The sequence below is a fragment of the Melospiza melodia genome, chromosome 3, assembly GCF_035770615.1.
Source record: "Melospiza melodia melodia isolate bMelMel2 chromosome 3, bMelMel2.pri, whole genome shotgun sequence".
NCBI classification, from domain to species: domain Eukaryota; kingdom Metazoa; phylum Chordata; class Aves; order Passeriformes; family Passerellidae; genus Melospiza; species Melospiza melodia.
The window spans coordinates 39339973-39356208 of NC_086196.1; the positions used below are offsets into that span (position 1 = coordinate 39339973).

Consider the following 16236-nt stretch of genomic DNA (forward strand, 5'->3'; position numbering starts at 1 on the left):
ATGAAATTTCTGAAACTGTTTGTGAAAAGCCTTTTATCTGCATTTGTCTGAAGTAAAATAGTTCTTTAGTGAAAAAAGCATTTATCTTTGGCAGGACATTCATAGACTCCTACAGCCAAATTCCCCATCCTGTGTAAGTCAAGAAAGTTTCTACAGTTTGGTAGAAACTGTAGGATTAAATATCAACTATGAGACTATAAAGTTGGACATCTTCCTGCTGTCTTGATATGATAATCTGTTTTGATCACCAGGTGAGGCTGTAATACTAGGCTCCTTGAGTAAAGAGATTTTGCTTTAAAATCTCTTCAAAGCTATGTGAATTTAATTTCTTCCAACACTCTTAGTAAATTCATGTCAAACAAAACTTGCAGTATGTTCCATTTTTTTATGCTTGGTCCTGCAGTAGAAGAAAAATCCCTTTAAAAGTTAGTGAATATTTTCACAGAGCTGCTTGGCTAGAATATTTGATTTCTTAAGGTTTAAATAATGGATAAGCTACATGTATTTAATTTGTGAGGTACAGTTGAATTTTGATACAGGCTTAGCAAGATGTTACTGATACATTTGAAGAAATTTGCGGTAAGTGTAAGGGTAGGAGTAGTTTATATAATATGCTTAGGAAGAAATGATGTTAGTGAAATACAAACTGACAGAAAGGTATTTGTTTTAGAGTGATACCAAACGCAGTGTTGCTACCTCTGCAGTTGGTTTTTATGGTGGAAAATGTTGTGATCAAGAGGACAGTGAAGTTGGTCCTGTCATGTTTGATATGTAATATATTTTTAGTCTCTGATTTACCTGATTACAAATTAAATGCACAAATTGTGCTCATCTTTGACCTAATTTATTGTAGTGAGTAATGTTAATTATTGGTGAAGAACTTTATAGTCAGCCACGCATTAGTAAAACGACTGCATGATTTGGAGTAATTAGTAGGGCAATTTTGAGTCAGCTATTTTTTTTCTAAACAAGTAAGGTTGTAAATTGGAGCTGATATGCAGTAGTATGACAGCACCTTTATTTGGTCTGACAGGACTTTGGTCTGTGAAATGTGGGGAGGCAAAAGGATGACATACATTACGTTCATTTGCTCTGCTTTGTTTTTTAGCTCAGCTCATATAGTTGTTCAGTGATTCTATTAAATTAGTGATGTCTTCACGGAAAAAATTCAACCACTCTGTTTATTACCTATGACAGGCTTGAAGGAGAGGTGAGAAAGTAATACAGAAGAGAGTAGAAACATACCAGGTCTTCCAAATTTTTCTTTTGGAGCAAGGCCAGGATGTGTTTACATGTCACCTTGGAAATGCTTGTTTTGCTTCTGGGTTGTACAGATTTCCTCATGCAAGGCTGATAGACCCAAACGCTCCATGTGGGGGACTGGACTGGACACATTCACTTGTGAAAGATGAGTGTACAGGAAGAACCTTTGCTTTAGTTTTGGTGTATGTCCTCTGTGTGATGCTTTGTAGTGGTGTGTCTGGGGTCTTGGCTCATTCTCCTGTAGGAGCAGTGAAGTAGCTTGCAGTAGGTGTACCCTGACTTCCCTTCCCCTGCTCCCCAGGTCACCCTGTGCATGGCAGGAAAGAGAAAGACACATGGGATCATGGAGTTCCTTTATGCACACATCTTCAAAACTTCAGTGTGGCTTTTTTTCCACAAATTGAGTGAATATGAGAGAAACCTTTTAATTTTCTTTCTCACTCACAACCTTATTAATATAGAAGAAAACAGGGATGTTAAATACACAGTTTTGGGTGTATGCTGGTTGAGGATGAGGCTTTGAGGGGAAGATCAGTACGATGGGGATGGGAGGTTTGAATGTGATTGGCAGTGGATTATAATTGCCTACTGGAAGTTATTTTTATCAGATCAAGTGTCCCTCTAACCTACAGAATGTTAGTAACACAGTCTTTAGAATCCCTGTCCCTTCTCAAGTCATCCAAGCATGCATCACTGAGTAAGTAGGATCCTATGGAAAGCCCATTCAGGGTTACAGTGGTAACATCCTCTAACTTCCAACTTTGACATATCCACAGGTAGCTTGCACACAGAATATGATGCTTCTTACCTTGCTCAGTGCTTGAAGGTATTTATTTTTAAATTTGCTTATGCATGGTTTTGATTTAATTTCTTTGCAGTATCATTTAATCTCCATAGTTCAACCCACTTAACTAGCAAGCAGGGGAGTAAATGAAACTAATTTTGATTTTCTTTTTCTCAGTCAAGTGGGTTGTCTGGTGAACCAAAAGTGTAATAAATACATATGATGGCTGTTTAGAGATTCACATGCTAGAAAACAGCCGTGTTTCTGTTTCCTTGCCTAATTCGGTGTCACATGCAAGTGATGGGATTATACTTGTCTTTTTATCTCAACCAAAAATGCATTTTTTTGATTCCTACTTTAATGCTTTTCCATAAAAATGAACATATTACAGCAGAAAATGGAGAGAGTTTGCCACATTGTGTGAAGAAATATTTAAGAATGCATGTCTAATTATATACATCTAGACTCATGTACGTATATGTGATCATTGCTTTTACCTCTAGTCATGTCCTGTCTCCTTCATAGAACAATATACCTGGAATAATTTCCTGGGAGCTTATGCTTGGAGGTCTGGCTTGTTTGTCACTGGGAGGAAGATTTGTCCTGGATTCCATGTAGGTTCAATTTCTGCTGTTGGTTAACTATCAAAGGAAATATTTTAAATAAATAAATTTATTTGAATTATTTATGTATGACTGTTAGCATTTATTTCACAAGTGTCTATGCAGGTGCATTTCTAAAATGTTATCCACTGCTCCTGGTGCTGTGCTGCCAGGAGGGTGCAGCAGGATCAGTAAGTGAGCATGGCCCCATTTAGCTGCCTTTGACTGACTCAGCCAAGGTCATGTCTCGTTGGACCCCATAAGGATGTTTGCCTTTAAGCTGAAGCACTTTGAATTCCTTCTACATCCTCATATTTCTGAAGGACGCAGTCACATCACTCTGTCTGCTCAGAAGGTGGAAGGGCCATTCCCCAGGCCCTGTCATGTGTGGTGCCTGGCACTTTTAGTGTCCCCTTGAGCAGGGTGCTCTGTGAGCCTTGCTGCTCTGGTGGGACACCCACCTCCCCACTGTGGCTGAGCTGGTGCTGCCAGCTCTCTTGGTTGTAGGAAAGGGACCAGAAAGTCAATCCATGAGCAGACTAACCACGCAAATAGGCGGTGGAAATCCTAAAAAGCATCGTGCCAACACGGATCTTGTTGCTGGAGCTTTGCTTTCTCTGGAGCCAACACAAAACTGTCTTGCCCTCATCTCACAGTTTTCTAATCAGTGCCCCATATCTGAGAAGATGACACCAAACTGTGCCTGGCACAGCTTGTGACGCCATGTGAACTGACTTGTCTCTTGTGAATGTAATGAAAATTCTGTCATTTGGGATTGTGTCCTGACTAATAAAAGTGCAGAATGGGAGAAGTTATTGATTTTGACTTCTTTTTTTCATGAGGCCAGGATTTTGCCATCAGCTGTAGGTAGGACTTGTACTGCTGAAATAGTGCTTCTCGTGACTGTCCCAGCCTATAAATGGAAACCTTCAGCATGCAAGGTTTGCTTTTCATTGAATATAGTAACACAAGGTGAGACTGTTGGAAAAACTGTCTACATGGAATCAGCCTCTGGATACTTCAGGCAGAGAAGACCTACAAGGAAAGGCACTCTCCACAGAAATGATCTTTACATTGCCATATGGTATAAGGTATTTTTAGAAAAAAATTTATACATTATGTACCCCAAGGTGCTTTCATTGTGATTTGAATATAAAGTACATGGAGTTGGAGGTGAAAGTGTTGCAACTGACTGGCTTAGAGCTGTGGTTTTAGCTTTTTTTGGTTATTATTTGTAGTTATAACCCAGCTGAAAAAGAAACTTGCTTGGAGCCAGGGCTGTATCTTGTCCTGTGTGTTTCTCTCTCCAGTGAAATGCCATTATTTGGTTTTGGAATGATTAAGGTGTGAGAAACTTGCATTTAATTTCAATTTGTGTATAATGATCTGTTTTATTTTTGTTTTTAATGAGGTCTGATGCCTGCTTATTTCAAGTGGCATAATTTGAAAGGTTTATTTTTTTTTTTTTTTTGTCTGTTATGGTTCAGCATAAAAAGAAAGATAAAGCAATCTATACAAAAGGTTTGCATGGTTCTAGTGTCATGTTTCCTTTCGGTGTGTTTCACCTGCCCTATGTGTCTGCTTCTCCATCTGTAGCCCAGTAGCACCAAACTGAATTAGGTTATCCTTGAAAATGGAGTTTTTCATTGCAGTTCACCATTTTTAGATATAGTTTAAAATAAAATTTTGCACCTCATCTGATGGGTGGATAAGAGGGGAGATGAGTTTTTTTTTTTTTTTTTTTTTTTTTTTTTAACAGCACAAACAAAAGAAAAAAGGAAGAGGAAAAAGCCTATTTCAACAAAAGCTTATGACATGGTTCTAGAATGCATAACCCTGGGCAAAAAGGGCCAGTTATTGGAGTAGTTCTTGAGTAACCTAATTGTTTGATAAGGATCCTTGCCTGTTTAAGTTGTTGTTGATTGTTGGAAATATTCCATTTCTAAATTTGTGCCTTATTGCATACCCTAAGGTATGTGTACAACCCACTGTAATTGCACCGTTTATTATTTTATTAATGAGAGCTGTGATAATGTGTTGGCTCACAAATCCCCTCCAGTCTGGGTATGGTCTCCTAATTGCCCAAGGTTCTGTGATCCTGTCGTTTGTTCTGGGGTTGGTGACAGGGAACACAAGCAGATTCTCTATAAGCATGGTTTACAAAACTCAGACCTTGCCCTAAAGCCTGTGTTTGGTGTGATAATGCAACCAAAGTCTGGAAAGGCCGGATGCGTTTTTTAACACACACATTATGAATAACAATAGAAGCAGCAGAAGGAAATTCTTACTACATAATCCTGAGTACCTGAGACTTTGCCAGCTGGAAGGAGAGGCCTGCACACCTTACTTGGCCTTCTAAACCATAACAGAGCACCCCTTAGCACTTCTTTGATCTGGGTCTCTCCTGCCTGCCTCTGTGCCCAAGTGGCTGGAAGGCGCTCTCTTTATTTGCTGTAAGGCACACAACAGTGAGCAAGCACCTGGCATGCAGCAGCAGCTCCTGCTTTTCATGTGCCTCAAGGGCGGCAGGCGTACCAGGGAGCCTGTTCCCATGTTCTGGAAGCTATTTCTGTTTGCTGATCCTAGATCCACGGTACAAGAGAAGGGAGCAGCAGCAGTGGAGGTGTGGTCTGTGGAGTAGATGGGGAAATCCAGTTTACTGTGTCTGTAACTCTGGAGACAAAACTTTCCCGTAAAACCCCATAGCAAAACACCACATCCTCAAACAGCTAGCGCTTGCTCCGCAGCGCGGCCCGGCCCAGCTTTCCTGGTACGCTGTGAACCTCTGACCCCGGCTTTGCAGCATTTGGGGAGCGCCCTGAGGGCCTTGTGGCAGCTCGGGTAACCCCAGCCCCCAGCACGGGGGGGATGGCGATTCCCACGGAGCGTATCGCAGGCTGCCTCCTTTCTGTGGTGGCTGCTGCAGTTTTCCACAGCTTCTGAAACTGCTCATTACAGAACTTGGCTCTTCTACAAGGGCTTTTCTTAGCTGTAGCCCCTGTGGCTTGATGCAGCATGCTTTTCTGGAGGAACAGATGGTATATTGCGTAGAAAGTTACTGTATTTTTGTATCACTGGATTGTATTTATTTATATTGCTCTTCATCTTCCTCTCTTTTTTTTAAGGTGTGCATATAGGCCAAGTGCAGAACTTGGAATCAGTACTAGGTTTGCCTTGGGCACATTCAGCTTTAGATTTGTGTAGGAGTGTAGTGTTTTACACTGAGTAAGGTGTGCTCTCTGAAGTTTTAGGGGACAGATTTTAATCATTTGGATGGAAATTAGTTCAAAATACTGCAAGGGGAAAAAGGCATTTTCCCCTTAGAAGTAAGAAGACTTTTAAAAGAAAAAGTCAATATCTTCATAAACAAGCTTTGTACTGACTGAAGTACAGTTTAGTTTTTAAGTAAGTCAGTAGATGTATTTTCTGTATCTAATCTTTGTTTTTTTAATTGATATCATCTGGTCAATTTGAGTGAAAATGCTATTCCCATAAGAAAAATATTTATTCTAAATATTATTGTTGCCTAGGATCTTGTTGAATTAATGGGATACAGAAGCAGTCAAGTTGATTTGATATTTTTAAGATTTTTAAAGTGTTTTCTCTTTGTTTCCATGAAGGCAGTTTAAATAAGGATTTTATTTAATTGCTTTTTTCTGGAAATTAGGTTACTTATTGTTGAAAACTTCAGGTTCCTAAATATGCGTTTCAGATCTGCTTCGTCTTGATTAGACATATGAAATAAAATATAAACACTCGGTGCAGCAAAATAAGGGCTTGGCTTTTCCCCCACTTAGCTTCCAGGACTTAATGTGTTTTGCCCAAAGAATCTCCATAAGCCATTGCTTATAAAAGATAGTTACAATCACAGGGTTTTGGTACCACTTAGCCAAAGCACTTTATGTATAAACTTCTAATGTGAATATAGACATAATTATATATTTAGATGTCTACATGTTGTTTTGTATCTATACCCTCCCATGTGCACAAGTGTGTAAGTAAGTGTGTATAGACACACCACAGACACAAATACACTCCCACACTTTGTCTCTATGGACGCTCTCACACATCTGCACTATATGGGATCATCCCATTTCAAGTTTAATGTTTTCATCCTCAACCGAATCCTTACCATAGAATTAAAATGTTCCTCTTGGCAATGTAGCATTTTCCCAGTAGCTTCTGAATGGGAGGGAGGCTGCTCGTCCCTATGCCTGAAGATCCCCTCAGGTACCTGGCCTGCGAGACCAGTGCTGGTGGCAGTGTCCTGCTGGGGCAGGAGAGCTTGGCATGGGGCAGCTCAGTGCAGTAAACGAGGAGATAAAATGCTGGGGAATACTTTGGGAATTTCGTTGGTGGTTGGATGGTGCCCTTCAGCAATGGTAAGACTCTCCTGCATTCTGTACTGCTTACTTAGGCTGAACACCAGGTTCACAGTGGAAAAAAAAGCCCTCCCTGCTCCCACTTCTGGTTTTTGCCACACATATTTTGAAGATAAATAATGACCTGCTATCAGGTGTTTTGGCAGCTTGGACTTAGTCATCTTTGTTTGCCTCATTTTTGTTATAAAATTGGTGCAAGATATTTGAATTTTCTGCTTGTAGGATCGTTTGAGAGAATTCACTTAGTGATGTGACAATTCAACTACAAAAAATTTCAAGATAATGGCTTTTCCACTTGCACTTCTCTTCAAATGGAAGTGAAAGAATTATAAAAACCTTGTACATAATTTGAATTCCCAAGTGATACACTATAGTGGCTTTGTTAAAAGTCATTGTGCATATGAGTTGTAAGGGTAAAAGTGTAACTGAGTTTGTGGGGATCACTAAAGGTGTTAGATACTTTGTAAATAGCCAACTTTAAGAGTTGTTTTCCACATGTATTTGTACCTACCACAACCCTTACCTGTTCTGAAGTGAAAAGGCAAGTGTTTTCATCAGGGTAGCCAGGGCACTGCTGGTGAGTTCAGGTCACAGTTTGCACCTGTCTCTTTGCTGTAAGTTTCAACCATTTCGTGAATAAAACCCAATGCAATACATACAGCTCTTTAAAAATATTAGGGTCATATTTGAATATTGCAGAGAGCATATTCCACTTTCTGACCTCCGACCATGGCAGAGATGGCTTAATTCTCTTGTCAACTAATGGGACAGTAAGATGTAATTACATGAAAATTAACTCTCAGGATATGGATGGGTGTGTGAATCCACTGCTATTCCTTGTTATATTCTGTGTTCTTTAGCAGACACTCTATTGCAACAGGCAGCCATAGGTGTGTGGCAAAAGCCTGTTGTGATACGGCGTGGCGGTGCCTGGCCCTGTGCTGCTGCTCTGCCATGTGCCAGCTGTCTCATTATGGTCAGAAGTAGAAATTGTTGGTGCATTTCCTTCATTCTTGGACATGGGTCTAAAAATAGTTGGCCAAGTTTGTTCTGAGTGAGCGCAGTACCAAGTGGTTGGATTTCAGAAAGTCGAATGGCTTTTGTATGTGTTGTTTAGGATGCTGCGCCCAGTGGAAACTTTCTTACAGTACTTTTGAAGATTCACCCTTTTTCCTTCTCTCAGGAGATTATTCACTACTTACAGCCACTGCTGTGTATAATATGGACAGGATTCTGTTCCAGAAACCACAGTTTTAAGGGTGAGATTTTGATCACTTTGACGGGGCTAATCCAAACTGTCTTTGCTGCAGTGGATGCCTGTGTACTACAAATCATTGTCAACACCAAAGACTAATTTCCCTGCTTTTTTTTTTTTATATTGAAAAGAGTCCTGATTTTTAGTGCCAGATTGACAACCTTCAGGATTAGGTTTTCAAGCTAATGTCAGAAAAAGAAGCAATGGAGGTTTTTTCATGCCGCAATGAATTCTAGAGATAAGTTACCTTTGAAAAATTTACCTTTAAAGCATAGGGTAGAAAGCAACCAAGCCAGATCGTATCCTTGTAGAATAATGTGTTTGAAAATATATCCCAAATGTTTCATTTATAAATAATTAAAATACTATATCTTATTTTAGATGATCAGTTTTGGTTAGCTAGTGACACTGCTTACTGCTTATGTCCCATGAAAGATACAGTATATCCAAGATATACTGGTGATTCTCTAGTTTCAGCTGAATTACTAGGGTTGAAAACTGGCTTCAGTTTCCAGTGTGACCACAGGGTGGTTATTGCAGAAATAAGGCAAAAATACTCTCTTCAGCTAGTGATGATGGTATGAGAATTTAGAAGAGCATTTTCCAAACTCCTTGTAAGCTTTTTCACTGAGGTTTGTTAAGTACCTCATTTGAAAAACAACTTCTATCAAGTGGAGCACTGCTGCCCAATCTGTCACATTCCATGTATGCTGGGACATGCTTATTGTGGAATGACTGCATTTATCACTGTGTTTTAAGTCATTGTTCAGAGACTATCAAAAATAGATCAATAATGTATCTCATGAGTGAGAGTGTACTGTAAGCCTGTGCATCCCTCAGCCCCGAGAGAGGATCAGCATAATCAAAGCATTTCCTGCAGGTAGTTGTTCAGACTGCACTTTAAAGCTACCAGTGATTGGTGGAGACTCTGAAACCTCCTGAAATTCTGACAGGAATCTCGTTTGGATTCTTGTCAATGTTTTCCATTTAAAAAGTCTTTTTAATATTTAGCTTAAGAAGGTAGTAATGCTGGGTAGGACTGCAATCCAGATTTCCCCTGTGCTTGCCAGCTATACCGATTCTCTTACATTTAGATGGACAGCCTGGCTGACAATCAGTTACCAAATGTTGGACATCCACATGCCACTATCCAATTCCTGCATCTTCACTGTTTGCCTTAAGGTGGGACCTTACCTGCTTCAGAAAGACGGAGGCATATTTGAAAAGAAGCCTCTGTATTCACTCTGCCAGGATGTTGGCCATATCTGACAAGGGAATCCTGGAATTTTACCCACTAGTTGTGCCTCTGATGCATTTACAAAACATGTTTTACTTAATGGGGTCCAAAGCAACGTAAAGCTTGATTTCCAGATGCTTGTAAAAGTATGGGCTGCAGAAAAAAGCTTAGTACAATTTGATACTGTAGTAATATTTCATTCTACTTCTATATTGCAGTAATATTCAATCTAACAAGCTGTACAAGAAAAACAAGAGCAGCACGGCTCCTGAGCAAATATTGTTTCTAGTCACATACGATACTTTGCAGCTGACTGCTTAGCTGTTTTGCTATGCAAGTGCAGAGAACACTGTTAGCAATAAAGCCACTGCTGGTTTCTCCTCCCAAACCTCCCTCCTTGCGGTGCATTGGAAATGACTGAACTTTGGCCCTCAATCTGCTGACACCCTGAGGGAGCGTAAGTGTAATGACGTCTTTGCTTGTTTCAGCTGCACAACAGGAAACGCTCGTGGCCTCCCCTTCTTCCTGCTCTGAGAAAGTGCTGCTGCCTTTTTTTTTTGATTCTTCTTTTTTTTTTTTTTCCCCTCCTCCCTTCCCCTGCAGTCGAATGGGCTGAGACCTAGTTTCAGGTCTGGGCTTGGCAGCCAGCTGGTGCTCGCACAGGCCCCCACGGCTGCTGCCTCCTCCCCAGGGCAGCCACTCACCTCCCTATTGCTCTGCTGGGGTGGTGATGCCAGAAATATGAGCTTTGTAATTTTCTTTTTAGTTTTCCTTTTTTTTTACCTCCTGGAGAAGTGACTGAGAAGAGAATACAGTTATGTGGCAATGGCTTGCTCCACGGAGCGTGTCACTGGACACAGCTGAGCTGCAAAACCAGGATGGTCAGGTGATGATTTGCCTTGGGGAGACCATAGCACTGCAGAGGACACTGTCAGGTGGGCATCAAGGGATCCTGGAATATGGTCCCAATAGTGCTGAATAATGCTGAATATACTGGGCCTGAACAGATTTCTTTGCCTTGCTGCAGTACAGAGGCTGGCTTCTTGCAGAGCATTGACAGGAAGCCTGTTTAACCCTCTCTGGCTGCTGCTTTTACACATCATAACCAAAAGCGGGGTATGAGTGAAAATGGTTATTTGCAAAACACAAGCATTTTGCTGCTAACTCAGGGAGGAAGATTTTATCTCAGCATAGTCATCCAGAACATTAAATTAAAGCAATACAGTGTTTTTGTGAGTGAAATTGACTGAGTCAGTATTCAGCTGTTATTCTCTAATGATTGGGGAGGGGAGTGGGTCACTTTTGAAAACTAAAACACACATGCACTAGGGAGTTTGCGTATCATGGTGTGAGAAGTGGCACTGACTAGTCTAGTGTACAGGATGCTGAATTGGAAAGATTTAATTAACTTTGAATGTAAACAGTGCTGGTGCAGTGGCTTATTCATTTGTTTAAAGTTGCATAGGCATATTATTTATGGAGCAGTTTTTGTCTGGGTTCTGTAATAAGCGACTTCAGGATTTACCTCATTAACCTTCCGTACTACCTAGCTGCATAACTGTTGTTTTTAACAAGCTGGAGTTATGTAACATGGATCATGCCTGGTGCTAGCAGGAAAAACCAAGATAGGCAAAGAATAATGGCACTCAGCCTTTTGCAGAATAGGATATGACTGGGTTTTGAGATGACATGCTGTGTGTTGGTACTCCCAGCTGTACAGACGAGGTCCAGCTATTCATTAGGAGGATGTGTCTTGAAACAAAGTCTTGGGATGGGAATGTTTAACAGACAGAAGAGTGAATTTGCTCAAGCACACGCAGTTCTTGAAAGGTTCTGTATATATGCACACCAAATTCTCCCCACCCCCCACCGTCTTTTTCCCCTGGGATAAAAAATGGGAAAATTCCCTTAAGTGGGCCTGATTTCACCCATAAAAGAAAATATCTTGATGAGCTGTGGTTGCCCCTGTAAAGTGTTATATGAATCTTTCTCCTTCCTTTTCTTAATATGCCCTTATAGTATCATTAGGCATGTGTGCAACACAACAGTCCTCTGTCTCAAGAGATTTTACAACCAGTTTATAGAAGGGAGAGGCAAGGGATTATATGAATGCATTAGAATAAAAGCAATTGATTTTAAGCTAATTTTTCCTTTAATAATATTTCCTTGACAATTTTCTCTGCTGTAACTTAGGCTTGATCTTCAAAGTCATGCTGAGTTGTTAAGCCTGGGATGACTTCTTGCTTCAGTGGCATGTATACAAATGTTAAATAATAATGTCAGGAGATAAAGGTGCAAGAATATCAGATATTTAGGTAAGAATTAGGAATAATGATATTTTGGAAAGGAATGGTTTAGTGCTCCTGAATCCCCTTTCAACCTGTCCTTCTCCCTCTCATTTTGACCAAATAATGATGTATTTTTCCTTTGTCTTATCTATAAATGAAAGAGCTCTAAAGTGTGGCATAGGGGTATAAACTCCTGTACTTTTAAACTTCATTGTTATTAACAACAGATGGCCAAAAATGAGTGCTGATATGGATGTTCTCCTGCACTGCCATGTGTGCATGAGCACAGTGGCTGGTGGCGCCTTGGCACAGGTGACAGCTGAGATGTTGCAGTGACAAGCAGCCTCTGTAAGCCGCTGCTGTAGCCAGCACCAGTGCTGATAACCTCAGCCCAGAGACAGGGGATGAACAAGCACAGACGGAAATGAGTATTTTCTCACACTGGAGGCCATCCAGGTCATGGCCAAGGGATGTCTAAAGGGCGCTATAAGGAAGTGAACCATGTTGCTCTTGGTATGTCCTCTTTTCCCAGACAAATGAAGGATTTCTCTTGGACTGCCAGTACATCCTTCAGAAGAAACTTGCTTAAAAAAAAATTCAGTCTTCTGGAGAATTTTTGTTTATTGTACTGAATTGACTTAGTTTTGAATAGTCATGTTACTGTTAGAGCAGCAGAAGCTTAGAGCTGGGAATCTAAACAGTAGCACATGAGGGCACTGCGGCTTTGTAGGTGGAGAAACACATTTTCCTCAACCTGCATGGTGAAAACCAAAATTAGAGTTTATTAAATGCTTTCTGTTTCTATCAACTCCAATATTATTACTTTTGACTCTGTAGTGAGTTTTGTCTGACTAATGGTCATGTCCTTTCTGCAACTCCATCATTCACTTGATACAGTTGAATATTGTGCGGGGACATCAGATAAAATTGTTGAAATTTTTGTTGGCACACTTTGCTGTTATGGCCACTTAGGAGGGTTTGAGTGTCCTTTACTTGGGTGTACTTTGCTTGAGTTTCCCTTACTCTTTTGGATGAGAAGTCCTTGTGGCTTTGTTAAGAGCCATGACTTGTAAAGACAGGAGAGTCAGAGGGAGCATCACGGGACCCATGGGAGTTTCCACCCTGTGTTTTGGTTGGATCCATGAGATGAGCATGGCTGCAGAGGGGGTTGTTGTGGCTCTCTGCTGCCTTATCTTGTCAGGTGATACCTCGCCTGTGCCTGCTGGATTTTGCTGGGGGGCAGCCAGGGTGGGCTGAGGGCTGATGGGGAGGTGAGCTGGGGGGTGAGCTGGGCTGTGCAGGCACAGGACGGTGCTGTGGCACTGTCCTGCATAGCTGGGATCGGTGCCTGTGAGGTGTGAGGGTTGTTCACCATGTGCTGTGGGAGGTGTGGGCTGGCCTTGATGCTGGTGCAATTTCTGTTGAAATCTGTGAGTGAGCAGAGTAGGGTAAGCATGGGGCTGCTGATGGAAGAAAGTAAATTGCCACGAGTGGCACTGATGCACGGACAAGGAGGGGGTGTATCTCTGTGCATGGGCAGGCAGTGAACTCTCACATCCTGGAGTCTTTGAATAGATCCTCAGATCTATTCAGAGACCCTCCAGGTCTTAAGGCTCTGCGCAGAGGGATTTCTTGCCCTTCAAGTTGCTGTACACAGTTTCACTTCCCTTGCTTTTGTGTATCTTGTTCTTTCAAACGCTTAAGTGTTGTCAGGTTATCAAGTTGTTTCCATGTTGTGGCAAAACTTGAAACAATTACCAACCCAGTTTCGCCATTTTTGCCTTTTAAAAAAGGTGAAATTTAATTTACACTAATTATTTAACCAAATGAGATGCTCAGCATGAAAATGACCAGGTGCAAATTAAGATGAAATAAGTAAAGGAAAAAAATATGCTGTGCATTACATTTTTCATATTAAGCATTCTATTTGTATTTCATTACCAGTCCATCTGCAGGAAGACTTTTCTTAGCAGATTGAAGTGTTTAAAAAAAAACTCGAACAAATTTACAGTAAGTCTGATACAAATAAAGAATAGATTATGATGGGAGAGTTTTAAACAAATCTTCTCATTATTGCAGACTTATTTTCTTTTAACTCTGGCTGTACTGTGTACCTTGTACTGTGTCTGGAGCCATGCAAAGGCCACCCTTTTTCCACATTGTGTTGCTGCAAAACAACCTCTGCAGAGCTGCTGTGTGTGTAAAATTGGAGCCTAGGTAATATTGTATTAAAATTTGTATAGTATGTAGCCTAAATGGGTGTGTGGTCTTAGCTCCTTGTCACAGGAATGGATTTGAGGGCATTAGCCTGGTTCTTGTGCTTGTTGCAGTCCTGCTGCCCCTCAGCCAGTCCCTCATGAACCTGCCACTGCTTTGGGAGAGGCAGATCACAAGTCAGGATGGTTTCCCTGTTTGTGGGGATGAGAAGCAAAAGCTCTTGTTCAGTTGTAGCCAAGGCTGGCTGTGGGATGGTGTTGATTACACCATCAGTCTCACCAAGGCGAGTTCAACACCCTAGTGGTGTTGCCATGGTGCATGTTTCTTTGGAAGCACCAATACAACACCCTTCTCTATTGTAGAGAACAGGTTTCACCCTGCATAAGTATGTGCTGTCTTTCTTTACCTTGGCAGGCCCTGGTTTTGAACCTTGCCAAACTTTGGAGTTGTCTGTCTCAAGGTTTACTTCAAGAGTGGAATTGTTTTTTTGAGTGCATCAAGCAAGATTTGGTTTATCTGCATGGAGCATGCTTCCTTGTGCAGTTGCTTTCCACAGTGCAGTGCTTGTAGATTAAAATGCTTTCTGTTGTGCTTGTGCCAGTTCAATTCCTCCTGCAGCAAGTCTGTTTTCCTGGCATACTGCATGCAGTAAGGTGCCTGACTGCAATAGTGAGAAAGAAATCTTTTTGTTTCTGCTGACATGTCATTCTTGCAGATTCAAAATGGTAATGACAGGTTTTTTATAACCATTTTGCAAAGAAACTCTGAAAACTAGAATAACACTCACAGCTTCAATGTATACTTTATCTCATCTGAAAAACTGCTTTAAATGCATGTGTTTGCACTTGGAATTTGAATGCTTTGCATCGAAACGAGAAACATCATATGCATGGAGTAGACCTTTGAGTTTATGGTGGTGGCATGTGTTACTGTCTGTGACGTGTGACCACAGGAGCTCAGCAGTACACAGCTGACTTGTCAAGGAAGTGTACCTCTACCCAAGGAAGTATGGTCTAGTGACTAGCACTGGGTGGGGACTCAGCACCCACAGCTGGTTCTGCTACACAGCTCATGAGTTTGGGGCAAGATTCACACCACCTTGCACTGATTTTCATGTGAGTTATATTCATCAATATGAGTGAGACACAGCAGTGTCACTGTTGTGCAGTGTTCTCTTCATGTCAGTTCCATTCCTTATCTTACAGAGATGTCCTGTAGACAGATGCCATTGATCCATAGGGAGCCAGTAAGGGGTTTTGTGCTAAAACTGACTGTGGAGTTTGTTCCTTAATTTTTATTTTTGTTTGTGTCTGTGTTTAAGTGACCATTCTCAGAGTGACCAATACTTGTGCCATTTGCTATGGGCACGTCTGCTCATACTATTTATGGTATTAAACATAGAAGTCATTGCAAAAGTCAGGCTACATGTGGCTTTGGAGTCCAGTTCCATCTCCTTTACTTAAGAGGAAAAATAGCCTAACCAAGGTGCAGTCAGCAGCCAAAGCATGAGAGAAATGCAGCACAAATATCTGCCAGATGAATCTGGTGTTTCATTAGCAAAGCCTCTAAGAGAAACTTCAATTTCAGACAGATTCCTAAGCTGTAGTGAAATCACTGGGTCCTACACATTCTCCTGAAGTTAAGTATATGGTTATATACTTTGTGAATAGAAATGGCTTATTGAGCTGGAGCCAGCATGGGGAATTTTGGGACTCCTGCTGTTCTGCCTACAGTATTTTGCAGGAGAATTTAAGGGTGCAGAATGACACCAACTGGATTCACAGAACAATCTGCTCCCGTTCCCGTGAACTCCAAATTATTTTCCTTCTCACATGCAAAGTTGTATTGAGAGCTGCATTTAAAAACCCATCTGTTGTCCATATTATATCAATATGAAGAAAAATTTTAGACTTTTAAAATATTCTGTTATGTGTTCCATCCTGCTGTCATTTGTCTTTCAACTACAAGCCATTTCTTGTAGTTGCATTTAAATCTTTTCCCTCACACCAGTAGATGAAACTCTGAGTTACTAAACTGCAGAGATGGAAGCAGGATGCTACAAACTGGTAGTGGAAGGAAATGACCGCTTTCAGAATATGATGCTTTTGATAGCCTAAAATAAATAAATAAATAAATAAAATATTTGTTTTCTTATCAAGTGTGGGAATGAGTAATAAATTACTTCAAAAGTTGTTTCATGATATTTTT

General features: G+C 40.9%; 1 protein-coding gene across 12 annotated transcripts in view; it reads left to right on the forward strand.

The window, feature by feature from the left end:
- Positions 1-16236, forward strand: part of HIVEP2 (HIVEP zinc finger 2) — a 136957-nt gene that overhangs the window by 7612 nt on the left and 113109 nt on the right. Inside the window, exons 1-2 of one of the 12 annotated variants that reach the window (XM_063151398.1) lie at positions 2040-2089; positions 2573-2661. The exons of 10 other annotated variants lie outside the window; for them this stretch is intronic. The gene's annotated coding sequence lies outside the window, so the exon portion shown is untranslated. Of the gene's footprint in view, positions 1-2039; positions 2662-16236 lie in introns of those variants that run through there. One more of the 12 variants, XM_063151397.1, reaches the window with a different exon arrangement.